At 40.9% G+C, this 19,112-nt stretch overlaps 1 non-coding gene and 1 pseudogene across 1 annotated transcript; both read left to right on the forward strand.

The window, feature by feature from the left end:
- Positions 1–18,786, forward strand: part of LOC129405967 (uncharacterized) — a 32,192-nt pseudogene extending 13,406 nt beyond the window's left edge.
- On the forward strand, positions 39–114 carry TRNAF-GAA (transfer RNA phenylalanine (anticodon GAA)). Its single transcript has one exon. It is a non-coding gene; the product is annotated as a tRNA-Phe (tRNA).
- Positions 18,787–19,112: the final 326 nt, after the last annotated feature.

Raw genomic sequence — 19,112 nt, forward strand, 5'->3', positions numbered from 1 at the left:
TGGGACCAATTCAAAGCAAAGGGTAAGGCTTAAATGTAGTTGAAATAGCTCAGTTGGGAGAGCGTTAGACTGAAGATCTAAAGGTCCCTAGTACAACAATCCTGGGTTTCGGCAATTGGCATTGCTCAAGGATTAAATCGGATAAATAATTGTTGATGTACTATTCTCAGAAGAAAATATTTAAAACATTTTACCGGATTGCCTGGTGATTAGAAACTGCGACTTAATTCATTGTAGCACTGTCGCACAGTAGCACTGTCATCCCATTGTTCATCAATTTTGCTTGAATGGGTACCAGTAACGTCTCCATTGTGAGACTTCTTACTGTTTATCGAATACGCCATGGGTAGCTTGCCAGGCTCTGCCGTGTGGGCAGGATACTCTTGGTAGCTTACTGGGCACTCTGAAAGGGACGGAGGAATCGAACCCAGGTCAGCCTTCGTGCAAGGCAAACGCCCTACCCGCTGTGCTATCGATCCAGTCCACTTAACTCATTAGGCAATCGAAATTCCAGCTTGATCTAACTATAACAGGAAAACTCAGTTCTTCATGCAAGTCACTCATGTCTTTTTGACTTGCATCTGCTCAAACAGGATCCATCATTCAGAAATAGGGTGGGACGATTTATTCATGAGAAAAGAGGCTTTGTATTCAAGGAAAATAGTCTTTTTCTTCAGTATTCTCTAGGTGGCTTTTGGGTCTGACTTCTGATTCAAATGTTTATGAGACAACTTGTTCCCGGGTCCCTAGTATTGAAGGACTTTCTCTGCTATGGGACTCATACAGTTCAGAATTTATGCCAGATACTCATAAGCTAGAGAAAGAATGGTATTGAGTAAGACTACCCACATTAACTGTGCTAAAACCAAACAAGAATCTTCCCATCTTCAAGACTGAGAAAGTAAAAGTAGGACCATAACCACATGTTATAAATTCTGCTATACCTGCATAAAATTTTAATTTATTATATTTTTATTAGTGAATCAGATACATACTTACAAACTTTCGTGCTTGTGTTTCAGTCATTTAATGCTCGAGTAGCCATCCCTCCACCAGTGCCCATTCTCCACCACCGATGATCCCAGTATCCCACCCACCCCTTCACTACATCCCCACCACCCCACCCCGCCTCTATGGCAGGGCATTTTCTTTTGTTCTCTCTCTCGTTTTGGGTGTTGTGGTTTGCAATAGAGGTATTGAGTGGCCATCATGTTCAATCTATAGTCAACTTTTAACATGTATCTCCCATCCCAAGCAGGTCCTCCAACCACCCTTTACCTGGTGCTCCCTTTTCTATCTGAGCTGCCTTTTCCCCCAGTGAGGCTGGCTTCCAAGCTGTGTTGAAAACCTCTTGGTACTCACTTCTACTATTCTTGGGTGTTAGCCTCCCATTCTGTTATATTCCACAGGTGAGTATAATCTTTCTATGTCTGTCTCTCTCTTTCTGACTCATTTCACTTAGCATGCTACTTTCATGTTGATCCACTTATTTGCAAAGTTCATGATTTCATCTTTTCTAACAGCTGCATAGTATTCCATTGTGTAGAGTACCAAAGTTTCTTTAACCAGTCATCTATTCTTGGGCACTCAAGCTTTTACCAGATTCTGGCTATTGTAAACAGTGCTGTGATGAACATACAAGCGCAGATGTCATTTTCATTATACTTTTTTGCATCTCTGGGATATATTCCCAGACATGGTATTGCTGGGTCAAATGGGAACTCAATTTCTAATTTTTTGAAAAGCGACCATATTGTTTTCCAAAAGGGCTGAACCAGTCGGCATTCCCACCAGCAGTGTAGGAGGGTTCCTTTTTCCACACATCCACGCCAACAGTGATTGCTTTTGTTCTTTGGGATGTGTGCCAGTCTCTGTGGTGTGAGATGGTATCTCATAGTTGTTTTGATATGCATCTCCCTGATGATTAGTGATGAAGAGAATTTTTTCATGTGCCTTTTGTTCATTCGTATCTCTTTCTTGAGAAAGTTTCTGTTCATTTCTTTCCCCCATTTTCTGATGGGGTTGGATGTTTTCTTCTTCAAGAGTTCAACCAGTGCCTTATATACCCTTGATATCGACCCCTTATCAGATGGGTATTGGGTAAATATCCTTTCCCATTCTGTAGGATGTCTTTGTATTCTGGTCACTGTATCTTTTGCGGTGCAGAAGCTTCTCAGTTTAAGATAGTCCCATTTGTTTTCTCTGTTTCCATTTGGTTGGTCAGTTGCATGTCATCTTTGAAGATACCTTTAGCTTCAATATTGTGGAGGGTTTTGCCAACCTTATCTTCAATGTACCTTATGAATTCTGGTCTAATGTTGAGGTCTTTAATCGATTTTGATCTGACTTTTTTGCATGGTGTTAGGTCGAGGTCTAAGCCCATTCTTTTGCATGTGGTTGTCCAGATATGCCAGCACCATTTGTTAAAGAGGCTTTCCTTGCTCCACTTCACATTTCTTGCTCCCTATCAAAGATAAGATGATCATACATTTGGGTTTGGGTGTAGGGATATTCCACCCTGTTCCATTGGTCTGTGGCCTTTGTTTCAGTACCATGCTGCTTTGACTGTTACCGTTTTGTAATACAGTTTAAGGTTGGGGAGGGTGATGCCTCCCATCATCTTTTTCCCAAGAATGGCTTTAGCTATTCAGGGGCATTTGTTGTTTCATATGAATTTCAGGATTGCTTGATCCATTTCTTTGAAGAATTTCATAGGTATCCTTATAGGGATCACATTGAATCTGTCTAATGCTTTGGGGAGTATTGCCATTTTGACAATGTTGATTCTCCCTATCCATGAGCAGGGGATATGTTTCCATTTCTTCGTTTCCTCTTTTATTTCGTGGAGTAACATTTATAGTTTTCTTTGTAGAGGTCCTTTACTTCCTTTGTTAAGCTGATTCCAAGGTACTTGATTTTCTTGGGCATGATTGTGAACGCGATTGCTTTTTACATGTTGCTTTCTTCTGTCTCATTATTTGTGTATAGGAAGGCCATGAACTTTTGGGTATTGATTTTATAGCCTGCAATTTTACTGTATAAGTCTATTATTTCTAAGAGTTTCTTGGTAGAGGCTGTAGGATTCTCTATATATAGTACCATATCATTTGCGAATAGTGACAGTTTGATTTCTTCCTTTCCTATCTGGATGCACTTAATATCTTTTTCTTGCCTAACCACTATTTCAAGTACTTCCAGTGCTATCCTGAACAGAAGTGGTGAGAGTGGGAATCCTTGTCTTGTCCCTGAACTTAGAGGAAAGGCCCTTAGATTTTCCCCATTGAGGATAATGCTTGCCGTGGGTTTGTGGTATATGGCTTTGACTAACTTGAGGAAAGTTCCTTCAAAACCCATTTTGGTGAGAGTTTTTATCATAAACGGGTGTTGGATCTTGTCAAATACTTTCTCTGCATCTATTGAAATGATCATATGTTTTTTAATCTTTACTTTTGTTGATATGATGGATTATGTTGGTTGATTTCCAAATGTTAAACCATCCTTGCATCCCCGGAATGAATCCCACTTGGTTGTGGTGTATGATCTTTTTGATGAGTTGTTGGATTCTATTTGCTAATATTTTGTTCAGGATCTTCGCATCAGTGTTCATCAGGGATATTGGTCTATAGTTTTCTTTAGTTAGTGGTGTCTTTGTTTTTGGTATTAGGGAGACATGTGCCTCATAGAAAATGGGGGAGTTCTTGTTTTTTCAATTTCCTGGAAAAGCTTGAGAAGAAACTGGAAATAGGTCTTCTTAAATGTTTGGAAGAATTCGCTAGTGAATCCGTCTGGACCTGGGCTTTTGTTTTTGGGAAAACTGTTGATTACAGTTTCAATTTCCTTGATATTAATGGGTCTATTAAGGTATTCCAAGCCTTCTTGGTTCAGTCTTGGGAGATTGTAGGAATCAAGGAATTTATCAATTTCTTTTAGGTTCTCTTGTTTCGTGGCATACAGACTTTCAAAGTAGTCTCTGATGATCTTTTGAATTTCATTGGTTTCTGTTATGATATCCCCCTTTTCATTTCTGATTAGGTTTATTAGGGTTCTCTCTCTCCCTTTCTTTGTGAGTCTTGCTAGTGTTTATCAATCTTGTTTATTTTCATAGGGAATCAGCTCTTGGTTTCATTGACCTTTTGGATTGTTTTTTTGGGTTTCCATGTCATTAATTTCTGCTCTGTTTTTTTTTTATCTTTCCTTCAGTCTGGTTTGAGTTCCTTTTACTGGTCCTTTTCTAAGATCTTGAGCTATGAAGTCAAGCTATCTATGTAGGCTCTTTCTTCCTTCCTGATGAATGTTTGCAGAGCTATAAATTTTCCCCTTAACACAGATTTAGCTGTGTCCCATAGGTTCTGGTAGCTCGTGTCTTCATTCTCATTTGTTTCAAAGTATTTTTTAATTTCTACCTTGATTTCCTTCCTGACCCACTCATTGTTCAACATTGAGTTGTTTAATTTCCAGGTGTTCGATTTGGTTCTCCGCATCTGTGTGTGATTAGTTTCTATCTTCAGCGCATCGTGGTCTGAAAAGATAGTTGATACAATTTCTATCTTCCCAATTTTATTGAGAATTTTGGAAAATGTTCCGTGTGCACTAGAAAATAACGTGTATTCTTTCTTTTGGGGATTTAAAGTACTGTATAGGTCTATTAGCCCTCTCTATTTCATTTCTTCCTTCAGATCCAGTGTTTCCTTGCTGAGTTTTGTTCTTGTTGATCTATCCAGAGGTGATAAGGCAGTGTTGAAGTCTTTGACTACTATCGCGTTGCTAGTGATGTCCTCCTTAAAATTGGTTAGCAGTTGTTTTAAGTATTTAGTTGGTCCCTTATTAGGTGTGTATATGTTTAAGAGTGTGATTTCTTCCTTTCGTACATATCCCTTGATGAATAAAAAATGACCTTCGCTGTCCCTTCTAATATTTTTCAACCTGAAATCTAAGTTGTCTGATACCCTAGCTTTTTTGAGGGAGTTGTTTGCTTGCTGGATTGTTTTCCATCCTTTGACTTTGAGTCTGTGTTTGCTCTGACTGTTCAGGTGTGTTTCTTGTGGGCAGCAGAAGGTTGGCTTTAGTTTCTGAATCCATTTTGCCACTCTGTGTCTCTTAATTGGTGCATTTAGACCATTGACATTGAGAGCAATTATTGTCATGGGGTTTTGTGTCATCTTTCTGTAGGGTTTGTTGTTCTTGTAGAGTTTTTCCTTGTCTTACAGTATCCCTTTAGTCCTTCTTTTAAGTTTGGTTTTGAGTCTATGAAGTTCTTGAGCCGTTGTTTATCCATGAAATAGTGTATCATTCCTTCGCATTTGAGTGAGAGTTTAGCAGGAAAAAGTATTCTTGGTGAGGCATTCATTTCATTGAGTTTTCTCACTATATCCTACCATTATCTTCGCGCTTGGAGGGTTTCCTCTGATAGGTCTGCTGTAAATCTAAGGGGTGCTCCTTTGTATGTGATTTCCTTCTTTGACCTTGCTGCTTGCAGAATTGTGTCTCTATCCATGGCATCCATCATTCTGACTATGATATGCCTTGGAGTCTTTTTATTAGGGTCTCTTTCAGCTGGGACCCTTTGGGTTCCTTGGATCTGGATGCCTGAATTCTCCAGCTCTGGGAATTTCTTAGCAATGATGTTCCATGGTTACTTTGAGTTTGTTGAAATCTTCGACATTTCCTTTCTGAATTCTTTATCTGAGAGATTGTATTTGAAGGCAACCCCTGTTGGGGCTTCTGGAATCTTTTCTTCATCCTCTCCTTGTGGTGATTTTTGCTGTTTCTTCATATTGTTATGGAACTACAGAGGTGGAACCTTCCAGTTCTCTATCCCTATTTCCTCTTGCTGCAAGAGTGGATTCTGGATGAGCTAAGTAGATGATGGTAGCCTTTTTCCCCTTAAAGACTACTTCCTTACTGGACAAAACACTCCTAAAATTCATATGGAACAACAAACCCCCACAAATAGCTAAAGCAATTTGGGGGAAAAAGAAGATGGCAGGCACCACCTTCCCCAATCTCAAGCTCTACTACAAAGTGGTAATAATTAAAACTGCATGGTACTGGAAAAAAGGCAGAGCAGTAGACCAATGGAGCAGGTTAGAATACCCTTACACAAAACCTCAAATATATGATCATCTAATCTTTGATAAGGGAGCAAGAAATGTAAAGTGGAGCAAGGAAAGCCTCTTTAACAAATGGTGCTGGCAACACTGGACAGCTACATGCAAAAAAAAAATGGGCTCAGACTTATACCTAACACCATGCACAAAATTCAGATCAAAATGGATTAAAGATCTCAACATTAGACCAGAATCCATAAGGCACATTGAAGACAAGGTCGGCAAAACCCTCCACGACATTGAAGCTACAGGTATCTTCAAAGAGGACTCACCTCTGACCAGGTAAGTGGAAACAGAGATAAACAAATGGGACTATCTTAAACTGAGAAGCTTCTGAACCTCAGAAGATACAGCGACCAGAATACAAAGACAGTCTACAGAATGGGAAAGGATATTCACCCAATACCCATCTGATAAGGGGTCGATATCAAAGGTATATAAGGCACTGGTTAAACCCCATCAGAAAATGGAGCAATGAAATGAACAGAAATTTTCTCAAGGAAGAAATCCGAATGGCTAAAAGACACATGAAAAAATGCTTCTCATCACTAATCATCAGGGAGATGCAGATCAAAACAACAATGAGATACCATCTCACACCACAGAGATGGCACACATCCAAAAGAACAAAAGTGACCGGTGTTGGCACGGATGTAGGGAGAAAGGGACTCTCCTTCACTGCTGGTGGGAATACCCACTGGTTCAGTCCTTTTGGAAAGCAGTATGGATGATTCTCAAAAAATTAGAAATTGAGCTCCCATTTGACCCAGCAATATCACTTCTTGGAATATATCCTGGAGATGCAAAAAAGTATAGTAAAAGTGACATCTGCACCTATATGTTCATTGCAGCACTGTTCACAATAGCCAGAATCTGCAAAAAGCCCAAGTGCCCGAAAACAGATGACTGGCTAAAGAAACTTTGGTACGTCTACACAATGGAATACTATGCAGCTGCTAGAAAAGATGAAGTCATAAAATTTGTATATAGGTGGATCAACATGCAAAGTATCATGTTAAGTGAAATGAGTCAGAAAAAGAGGAACAGACATAGAAAAATTCCACTCATTTGTGGAATATAAAGTAACAGAATGGGAGACTAACACCCAAGAATAGTAGAGATAAGTATCAAGAGGAGTACTCCACAGCTTGGAAGCTGACCTCACATGCTAGGTGAAGAAGCAGCTCTGATAGAGAAGGGATCACCAAGCAAAGGGTGCTAGGCAGGCCCACTAAGGATGGGAGATACGAGCTGAAAATAGACTATAGACCGAACAAGATGCCTACTTAATACCTCTGTAGCAAACCAAAAGACCCAAAAAGAGAGAGCAAGCAAATGGGAATGCCCTGCCACAGAGGCAGGGTGGGGTGATGGGGACAGGGTGGGGGTGGTGGGAGGGATGCTGGGACCATCCCTGGTGGAAAATGGGCACTGGTGGAGGAATGGGCACTCGACCATTGTATGACTGAAACTAAGCATGAAAACCTATAAGTCTGTAACTTTGTCTCACGGTGATTCACTAATAAAATAAAATAAAAATAATAAAATTTAAAAAAAAAATAGAATGCTTTCTTCCTCTCAGATCCTCCTCCTGGTTTATGTGGGGTCTCTAGTGAAGACTTGCTCTGTTTATAAAGGGCTTGTGCAGCTTCTTGTGTTCACTGACAGTTTTGGTGAAATTAAAATAGGCTAATGGACTATTGGCATATAGTAATTAAAATGGCCAGGGTGTTCTTAAAAGAAATAGATTATACAGTTTGTGACCTAAGTCCCCAATGCAGGAAGCAGGGAAAATAACTGCAGCCCCATAGGAGACCATGCCCCTTCTGTTGAGGCCACACCCCTTTATGTAGAGGCCACGCCCCCAGCAACAAGTCCTGAGGGGCTGCAGGGGGCTGCTCTGGTCCCGCAGGGTGGGGCTGGGAGACTCCTATGCACCTGTTTGGGAAGCAATGGAGCTAGGGTGGCTTGCAGGGTAGCCTGGAGGCCAGAAACCCTTGCATATGAATTTTTAAGGTTACCAATTGCACTGGAATAAAGTCATCTCTCCTATTGCCTCCTTCCTCTATCCTGGTCATTTCTTCCACCCTCCTCCTCACACTCTCTGAGCTAGATGCACCAGACCTCTTGCAGTTTCTTGAATAGGCCAAGTGTGTTCCAACTCTATGGTATTTGCACTTGCCAGGCCAACCTCAGATCACCTCACACCCCAGATGTTCGCATGAACATTTCCTGGCGTTTAGAACGCAAATCAAAATCATCTCTTAAAGGGGGTGTTCTCTGAAAATATATTGCTTATCCGTGTTTATTGTCAGTCTCGCTTTAAAGTCTACATCTTTATGAGAACAGGAACTTTTCCTTTAACTGCTAAATCTCCATTTCTTAGAATAGTGCCTTGGCATATAGAAAAAAATTAATAAAAGTTTATTGGATAAATAATGAGTTTACTGCCAATCTTTAACAGCAAATCTACATGCTTGAGACTCGGGTACAAATTGAGTGCATGGCACTGGCAAAAGTAAGTTGCAGTGAGATGGGATAGGGAGAAAAGAAGAATGAATAAGAACAAAAAGAGTAGCACAGATCCAGGGCTTAATGACCAGTGGTAAACCCCTGCCTGGCATCTGTGAGGCTGCTGGTTCAATCCCTGATGCCATCCCACATGCTGAGTGTGAACCCGGTGGCACTGATCACTATATAATCCTTGGGATCACTAAAGAAAACACTTAAATTTCAGCGTACCACAACCACGTTTGTGAAAGCACAACTGGATGTACAAGTGACACAACCAGTTGTGCAGTCCCTGAATAAGAAAGGTTTATACCAGAGAAGTCTTAACTGTATTTGGTGGGTACATACCACAGAGCCCTATACATCAGTTAGAAGAAAGGGCTACAAGGACTGACGGACACATTGCTGGGTATAGAACAGAATGAAGAGTGGAGGGGGAAGGAGATAGGAACAGAGTAAAAGACCAGACAACACCATTTAAGTAAATAATAAAGACATAAGTCAAAAAGCTCATTTTGTAAGTTCACTATCAAAATACATACATTAGATTTGTTCTGTCACTGTGAGATACAGTTACAAAGCTGTTCATGATCAGGTTTCAGTCATACAATGTTCCAACACCAGTCCCTCCACCAGTGTACATTTTCCACCACCAATGTTCCCAGTTTCCCTCCCACCACATACTGCTTGCTCTCTCTCTTTCTATCCCTCTCTCTCCCTGCTTCTCTCTCTCTTTGTCTCTCTGTCTTTTTCTCCCTCTTTCTCTCTATGTGTCTCTTTCCTCCTCTCTCTGTCTCCCTCCCTCCCTCCCTCCCTCCCTCCCTCACTCACTCACTCACTCCTTTCTTCCTTCTTGGCCATGGCGATTTGCAATACGAGTACTGAGTACTGAGAGGTTATCATGTTTGTTCCTTTGCTTACTTTTCAGCACACAATTCTTATCCAGAATGATCATTTCCAACGATCGTTGCCATAGTGGTTCCTTCTCTATCCCAACTGCCTGCTCTCTCAGCACTTGAGGCAGGCTCCGACCATGGATCAATCCTCTTGACCCATGTTTCTACTGTTGTTGGTCTCATAATATGTTTTTTTCATATCCCACAGAGGAATACAATCATTTTTTCTGTCCCTCTCCTTCTAACTTATTCCACTCAGCATGCTACTCTCCATGTCCATCCATTTGTAAGTTAACTTCATGACTTCGTTTTTCCTAACAGATGAATGGTATCAGTGTATCACTGTCATCCCATTGCTCATCGATTTGCTCGAGTGGGCACCAGTAGTGTCTCCATTGTGAAGCTTGTTGTTGCTGTTTTTTTTCTTTTTTTTTTTTAAATTTTATTTATTTTTAATTAGAGAATCACCGTGAGGGTACAGTTACAGATTTATACACTTTTGTGCTTATACTTCCCTCATACAAAGTTCGGGAACCCATCCCTTCACCAGTGCCCATTCTCCACCACCCGTAAACCCAGCGTCCCTCCCACCCTCCCCAATCCCATCTCCCCCCCACCCCACCCTGCCACTGTGGCAAGGCATTCCCTTCTGTTCTCTCTCTCTAATTAGCTGTTGTGGTTTGCAATAAAGGTGTTGAGTGGCCGCTGTGCTCAGTCTCTAGCCCTCATTCAGCCCGCAACTCCCTTCCCCCACATGGCCTTCGACTACAATGTAGTTGGTGATCGCTTCTCTGAGTTGACCTTTCCCCGGAACGTGAGGCCAGCCTCGAAGCCATGGAGTCAACCTCCTGGTACTTATTTCTACAGTTCTTGGGTGATAGTCTCCCACTCTGTTATTCTATATACCATAGATGAGTGCAATCTTTCTATGTCTGTCTCTCTCTTTCTGACTCATTTCACTCAGCATGAAACTTTTCATGCCCATCCACTTAACTACAAAATTCTTGACCTCCTTTTTTCTAACAGCTGCATAGTATTCCATTGTATAGATGTACCAAAGTTTCCTCAACCAGTCATCCGTTCTGGGGCATTCGGGTTTTTTCCAGATTCTGGCTATTGTAAACAGTGCTGCGATGAACATACATGTGCAGATGTTATTTCGATTGTACTTTTTTGCCTCTCTGGGATATATTCCCAGCAGTGGTATTGCTGGGTCAAATGGGAATTCAATATCTAATTTTTTGAGAATCGTCCAAATTGTTTTCCAGAAGGGCTGAACCAGTCGGCATTTCCACCAGCAGTGAAGAAGGGTCCCTTTCTCCCCACATCCTCTCCAACAGCGGTTGCTTTTGTTCTTTTGGATGTGTGCTAGTCTCTGTGGTGTGAGGTGGTATCTCAAAGTTGTTTTGATCTGCATCTCTCTGATGATTAGTGATGCAGAGCACTTTTTCATGTGCCTTTTGGCCATTCGTATTTCTTCCTTGGTAAAGTTTCTGTTCATTTCTTCGCCCCATTTTTTGATGGGGTTGGATGTTTTCTTCTTGTAGAGTTCAACCAGTGCTTTATATACCATTGATATCAACCCCTTATCTGATGGGTATTGTGTAAATATCCTTTCCCATTCTGTGGATAGTCTTTGGATTCTGGTCAATGTATCTCTTGCGGTGCAGAAGCTTTTTAGTTTAATGTAGTCCCATTTGTTGATCTCTGTTTTTACTAGATTGCTTAGTTCCGTGCCACCTTTGAAGATACCTTTATCTTCAATATCGTGGAGGGTTTCGCCGACCTTGTCTTCAATGTACCTTATGGTTTGTGGTCTAATGTTGAGGTCTTTAATCCATTTTGATCTGACTTTTGTGCATGGTGTCAGGTCAAGGTCTAAACCCATTTTTTTGCATGTGGTTGTCCAGTTGTGCCAGCACCATTTGTTAAAGAGGCTTTCCTTGCTCCACTTCACATCTCTTGCTCCCTTATCAAAGATTAGATGGTCATACATTTGGGGTTGTGTGTAGGGATATTCCACCCTGTTCCATTGGTCTACGGCTCTGCCTTTGTTCCAGTACCATGCTGTTTTAATTGTTACTGCTTTGTAGTAAAGTTTGAGGTTGGGGATGGTGATGCCTCCCATCATCTTTTTCCCAAGAATTGTTTTAGCTATCCTTGGACGTTTGTTATTCCATATGAATTTTAGGATTGCTTGATCCATTTCTTTGAAGAGTGTCATGGGTATATTTATAGGGATCGCATTGAATCTGTATAATGCTTTAGGGAGTATTGCCATTTTGACAACATTGATTCTCCCTATCCATGAGCAGGGTATATGTTTCCATTTCCTCATGTCCTCTTTGATTTCATGGAGTAGCGTTATGTAGTTTTCTTTGTAAAGGTCTTTTACTTCCTTGGTTAAGCTGATTCCGAGGTACTTGATTTTCTGGGGCACGATTGTGAATGGGATTGCTTTTTTCATGTCCCTTTCCTCTGCCTCATTGTTTGCATATATGAAGGCCATGGATTTTTGGGTATTGATTTTGTAGCCTGCAACTTTACTGTATAAGTCTATTGTTTCTAAGAGTTTCTTAGTAGAGGTTTTAGGCTTCTCTAGATATAGTATCATGTCGTCTGCAAATAGTGAGAGTTTGATTTCTTCCCTTCCTATCTGGATGCCCTTAATCTCTTTTTCTTGTCTAATAGCTATCGCAAGTACTTCCAGTACTATATTGAAGAGGAGTGGTGAGAGTGGGCATCCTTGTCTTGTGCCTGATCTCAGAGGAAAGGCCCTTAGTTTTTCCCCGTTGAGGATAATGCTTGCCGTAGGCTTTTGATAGATGGCTTCGACTATCTTGAGGAAAGTTCCTCCAAACCCCATTTTGGCGAGGGTTTTCATCATGAAAGGATGTTGGATCTTGTCAAATGCTTTCTCTGCATCTATTGATATGATCATATGGTTTTTATCTTTACTTTTGTTGATATGCTGGATTATGTTGATTGATTTCCGAATGTTAAACCATCCTTGCATCCCTGGGATGAATCCCACTTGGTCGTGATGTATGATCTTTTTGATGAGTTGTTGGATCCTATTTGCCAGTATTTTGTTGAGGATCTTCGCATCGGTGTTCATCAGGGATATTGGTCTGTAATTTTCTTTCTTAGTGATGTCTTTGTTTGCTTTTGGTATTAGGGATTGTTGTTGCTGTTTTTGGCATATCGAATACACCATAGGTAGCTTGCCAGGCTCTGCCGTATGGGCAAGATACTCTCAGTAGCTTTCCAGGCTCTCTGAGAGGGATGGAGTAATCGAACGTGGGTCAGCCGCATGCAAGGCAAATGCCCTACCCACTGGGCTATTGCTCCAGCCCAGCTGTATGGTATTCCATGGTATTTCATGGTATGTCATAGTTTCTTTATCCAATCATCAGTTCTGGGGACTCAAGTTGTTTCCAGAATCTGGCTATTGTGGAATAAATAGTGGTATAATAAATAGTGCTGCAATAAACATAGAAGTGCAGATGGCATTTCTGTTGTGTTTTTTTGCACCCCTCCACAGTATCCTAAAGTTGCATTGCTGGGTCAGATGGAAGATCAGTTTCTAGTGATTTTTTAAGAAATCTCTATATCATACATTAGATATTATATTAACATTTAGTAGGTTTTTAAAGTTGCTTGTGAGGAGGGAAAGAAAGAAGCTGGAGAAAGAGTACATAAGGTTCTTTACCTACCTAGAATTGGTCTTAATTTTAAAAATTAAAAATAAAACTGGGTCAGCATGATAGTACAGCAATTAAGTATCTTACATGTACCCAACCCAGGTTAGATCACCGGCATTCTGTACGGTTCCCTGAGCACTTCCAGGAATAATTCCTGAGTATAAAGCCGGGAGTAACCACTGAGTATCACTGGGTATTCAGGTGATTACTGTCGTTGTATCACTGTCGTCCCATTGCTCATCAACTTGCTTGAGCAGGCACCGGTAGGTAATGTCTCATTTGTCCCTGTCTCGTTCAGGGTCAGGGGAATGAGGACCTTTTTTGCTACTGTTTTTAGCATATTAAATACGCCACGGGTAGCTTACCAGTCTCTGCCATGCAATATTCTGCATTGCTCTCTTCCAGGAGAAAGTCTCTTGCCCGCACACCTGGCTGTCTTCTCCGGTGCCCCTTGGAGGGGATGGGCTCCAGCTTCCCTCCTCACCCCGAGCAGAGCTCCTGGCAGCTGAAGATCACCAGAACCTAGCCACAGCCATGCTCAAGGCCCTTCTCCACACGTTTGGACAAGCCTCACGCATGAAGGTACCAGCAGAGGAACCAAGGTGTGTGTAATCCAATCAACGGCCAACATCCAGAGACTTAAATGCAAGCTCCATATATCTTGTAGCCTACTTCTCCCTCTGGAAGAAACTGGCAAGCTTCTGCGAGTTTCCTGCCCACATGGGACAGCCTTGCAAGCTTCTCATGGTGTATTCATATGCAAAATCCAGTAACAAGATGGATCTCATTCCCCTGACCCTGAAAGAGCCTCCAATGCAGCATCATTGGGAAGGCCAAGTGGAGAGAGGCTTCTAAAATCTCAGGGAGAGGACGAATAGAGAGGTTACTGAGCCCGCTCTAGAAATCGACGATCAACAGGATTTCGTGATTCAACAGGATTTTGTGATTCGTGATCGTGATTCTCTTCCAGGAGCTTTGTTTTATAGTCTCTGGATCATGGCTTTTGATGAGATTACATGGCGCTGGGGGTGGTTTGTAGGTGTGGCTGCCAAGCTACTGGAAAACGATAGCTGGGTGGAGGTGGCCCAGTCCAGATCTGAGCCAGCTTGGAGATCTCAGCCACAGGTCCTGCATACCTGGGTTCCTCTGTCAGTTCCTTCATGCATGAGACTCATCCGAGCATGTGGAAAATAGCATTGAGCATAGCTGTGGCTGGGTTCTGGAGGTTTTTGGCTGCTGGTGCCCTGTTTGGGGCAGGGAGAAAAATTTAACCCATCCCCTCCGAGGGGACCCCGGTGAAGACAGCCTGGCGCAGGGGCAGGAATTTAGGTGATACTATGAAAATATGAAAAAGATGAGTCCCCATTAGGCCATGGGGAGGAGAGGAGTAACGTGTATTAAAATCCTATGATTCTTTTCAATTCAGTTCAGTTCTGGTATTAGTTTATAACTTTTATCCTTTCATTCAATATTTACTGAACAAACATTAAGTGCCTATTTTCTAGTCATTGGGAATACAGAAGTGAGCACAAGAGCCAAGCTCACTTTCATGAACACATAAATACTAAGATGTACAATAAACAATCAACATGTTAATTAAACTGAAAAAACTATCAGAGATTATTGCTATGCAAAATATTTAAAGTAGCATGGTGAGAGAAGGTGACTGGTGTCTGCTTATGTTGGAGGCAGCTAGAGAGGCACCGTGATCAAATGCTAGTTTCTGGCCAATGTTCGTTTTCAAATACCAGCTCTTTTTTTTAGTTGTGTGATTTGGTAAAATTACTGAAATTTCCAGTGTCTTGGTTTCCTAATTTATAGGGGGGCAATAATAATCTAACAAGCCTCGTAGTGTCAATGTGAAGATTTAATAAGTTAGTTTACACACTATACTGAAGAGTAGTCCCAGGTACATGACAAGTACTTAATAAACACCGATTACCAGGGTGACAAAGGATAGTGATAGTGACGGTATTGGTGGTGGTGATGATGATAATAGTGATGACAATAGTGAGAGTGAAGATGGTGGTGAATTAAACTTAGACATGTCTGACAAGCAAGTGACATAAAAATCTGAAGCAAGAGTTCTCTCATAAAGGGAATGCAAATGAAAAGGCCTTGATAAACTGGAAGGTGTTAGGTAACTTGAGAGTTAAGACAACAGACTGGGGGATTCACGTGAAGGGCAAGGAGAAAGTAGTAAGCAATGACATCAGATAAGTAGACAGTAGCCAGATTACAGAGACATAACATTCCTCAAGACAAGGTATTATAATTTTATCTTAAATTCTTTAAGAAACCATTGCAGTGTTATAAAGAAGAAAGTGATATTATTCTTGAATAACTTTATGGGAGAAGGCTTGTTGGCATTATTTCACCAACAGAGTAACAGAGGTTCAGTGTGGATCAACAAATAAACCAGTCACAGAACTACTGACTGGCAGAATCAGAATCTGAACCCAAGTCTATCAGGCTGCAGTCTCCCACCTACCAAGCATCATCTTCTATGTCAAGAGGATTCTTGAGACATTCTTTCTCTGTTGCAACTGGTTTCTCATTAGTAGAAACAACACTCTACAAATCACTGGCTAAAATCAGCATGATAGGCACTTAGCTTTCTCTGCTTCCCTCTCAGGCTGTCTGCAGAGGAGAACAAATTCAGCAGGGCAAGCACTCACGCATATGAATTCGATTCTGCATCACTCTGTCTTAGAAAGCCTTTCTCGGTGATGCGGGCTGAATGTGGGCTAGAGACTGAACACAGTGGCCACTCAACACCTTTATTGCGAACCACAACACCTAATTAGAGAGAGAGAACAAAAAGAAATACCCTGCCACAGTGGCGGGGCCGGGTGTGGGGAGATGGGATTGGGGAGGGTAGGAGGGATGCTGGGTTTACTAGTGGTAGAGAATGGGCACTGGTGAAGGGATGGGTTCTCGAACTTTGTATGAGGGAAACAAGAGCACAAAGATGAGTAAATCTGTAACTGTACCCTCATGGTGATTCACTAATTAAAAAAAAAAAGAATTCAAAAAAAAAAAAAAGAAAGCCTTTCTCGGGAATCTCAGGAAACCAGACTTCCAGTGACTTCCGTGGACCTGGATACAGCTGACGATTACAAATCTCTATCCATCTCATCAGAATTGGAAATCTTTCCTTTGTAATTGGGCACATCTCATTATTTGCAGGGCAAATTTCTTCACTTCAAATTTCTTTTGCTAACTTCAAGAGGGCGTATCGGGAGAAAAAGAATGAAAACCAGAAGAGACAAGAAAATTTTTCCTATCATGATTTAGTGAGCTTGCTCTTAGTTTCCAGGCTACACAAGGCATTCCAAAGAAATTATTGTGTTTTGTTTCATATTTTGTATTAGGTCTATAAATAACTTGTTATCAGAGACTTCAAAGCAAAGGCTGAAGATGAGTACCAGTCTTTGAAAAGCCGCAGTCCCATAGAAAGAACTTTCCTATACCTCACACTTATCACTAGATTTCCATTTTAACTTCCCAGCAATACTTATAATTAAATTCCAAGAAACACTAAAATAATAATGGAAGGCATTTTTATGCACCACAAACTATGCTAATATCTCTACACTCTTAGCTCATTTAATACAGCAACCAAAAATGTTCAAGAAGCTAGAGAATGTAAGAGCATGTGGGTAGCACCCTGACATGTCTGCTGGAGCTGAATCTTGATCTATTTAGCTTCATAAAAGTATGTGGTGATGATATTGAGAAACTCTTTCCTCTTCTAAGTTAGGATCTATGCTGTTTTCAGACATGAAAGTGAGTTTTTTCTGAATCCTCAGAGACTTTCGGTCATGGAGCTGAAGAATGTTAAAGTCAAAAGAGATTCTACTCAAGGACAGGGGACATGGTTCAGTAGTAAAGCATTTGCTTTGCCTGGATCAGGACCTCTGTTCAGTCTCTATCACTGCCCAAAATAATCATGAACTTTTTAGTAAAGAAAATTGGAGATCCATTTTTCCTAGATCTTTGTTCTTTAGAAAAATAATAAAGAGATGGCAAGTACATGTGACATCCCTGTACCTCTCTCTAAAAGCAGATTTCCACTAATCCACAAGCTTATATTTCATATCAAAATCCTTCTCAACAACTTACTGGTCGACCACAGATCAGTAAATCATGCCCCACAAATACTTATATAATATATATTTTAATGTATATGTTAGGTATACAGAGATTTTTTAAAAAAAAGAGCAATGGCTTCTGGAATTCTACCAAATAAAATTGGGGGTCAAACATAGCAGTGATTAAACTCTACTCTTATACTGAGAGGTAATTCCCAGAAGTGTTTGGAGAACTATGTGGTACTAGGGATCAAATATGAGTCTTCCACCTGCAAAGCACATACTTCAGCCCTTTGAGCTATCTCCCCAGCCTCCAAACAGCATTTTATTGAGAGAGTTCTCTGAAGATTCAGAAAAAAACTCACTTTTATGTCTGAATGAAAGCGAGGAGAGGTTAGAAAATTTTTCCTATCATGATTTGGTGAGTTTGTTCTTTGTTCCCAGGTTATTCCAGGCATTTAAAAGAAATTATTGTGCTTTGTTTCATATTTTGTATTAGGTCTCTAAATAGCCAGTTATTGGAGACTTCACTTCTCAAGTTTCACCTTCACTGTAGTATTATATCCCACTTAACAAGTATCTTTAATGTAGAAACAGAGTTGTGAATTGCTCCATAGAGTATTAGAAAAGTGGGTCCCTGTTACAGGTTGAAACCACAACAACAATTTAAAAGTATATTCCTTCAAATTGCAGATTTTACTAACATTTATTCAGAAATCTCTGTTTGGGCAGGAAACTGTATAATGCCTCCCATGGAGTGTGGAATAGGCTGGCCAATTCTATTAACTGGTCCTATAGCTTGCTGGATCCATGGAACAGTTGCAGTATGATGTGACTATATCAGCTTTAAATGCCTTGTCTTTCTGGCCTTGTCTTAGAGTGCCCCCATGGTCTGTCATGCGATGCTGCCAAGGAAGGGCTACTCGGCCAAGGAAAATGAAGAAACAACTCACAACGTAAGCCGAAACCCAACCAATTCTCAGCTGAGCCTAGCACAGTTACAGCCAACCTGCAGAGTGTGAATTTGAAAATAAATGTAAACTGGTTAAACCACTCAGAATTTGAAACTGCTTATTGTATGGTCAAAACTGAACCACACATAATTGTCATTTTCATAGAATTCTTTATGTTCATTTTACTTCCTTTTTTAGGCAGGAGTTATTGCTTTTCCATGCTGGGACTACCATTCGCCAAGAAACAAAGTCTCTTCTCTTTATATAGATTATGATGCAGGAGACCACCTTTTTGCTAACAACCATACCAGTCTTGGAGTGGACACCGGTGATCATTTTCCAAATTGGAGGTCAGTGACATACAAACCTTTCTCAGAAATACACATATACTGGTAAAACACTGCCTTTTTACAACCAGATATGATCATGGACCCCTGCAGACAGGAATGAAGAGTAAAAGAAGTAAATGGAGCACTGGAGTACCTGGATCTATTCCACAAAAGCCCACATCACGAGAATGAGCTGGCCCAACCCCAAAATTTCTTCTTGGGAGCAATATTAAGGCATCAATTTATATGTTTTGAATGTCTTAGCTTCCTACAGGGGGCTTCAGGGGGCTGAGAAGGCACTCACTTCAGAGCCTTCAGTTTAAAACACCTGCTTTCTGAAATATATTCATGCAGCCTGGGAGCCTGAGTTTAGCCTGCTATGTGGGTACATTAAATCAAGCTTTTTAAATATAGGGTGTGAAGAGTTTCCCCCTCATTCCTTTTTCATGGATCACTTTTAAGTCCTGACACACTCAAGAAGTCCTGAGGTGTTATAAGTTAATAAAAGCATTTCCTAA

Source organism: Sorex araneus, chromosome 6, assembly GCF_027595985.1.
Source record: "Sorex araneus isolate mSorAra2 chromosome 6, mSorAra2.pri, whole genome shotgun sequence".
Lineage (NCBI taxonomy): Eukaryota > Metazoa > Chordata > Mammalia > Eulipotyphla > Soricidae > Sorex > Sorex araneus.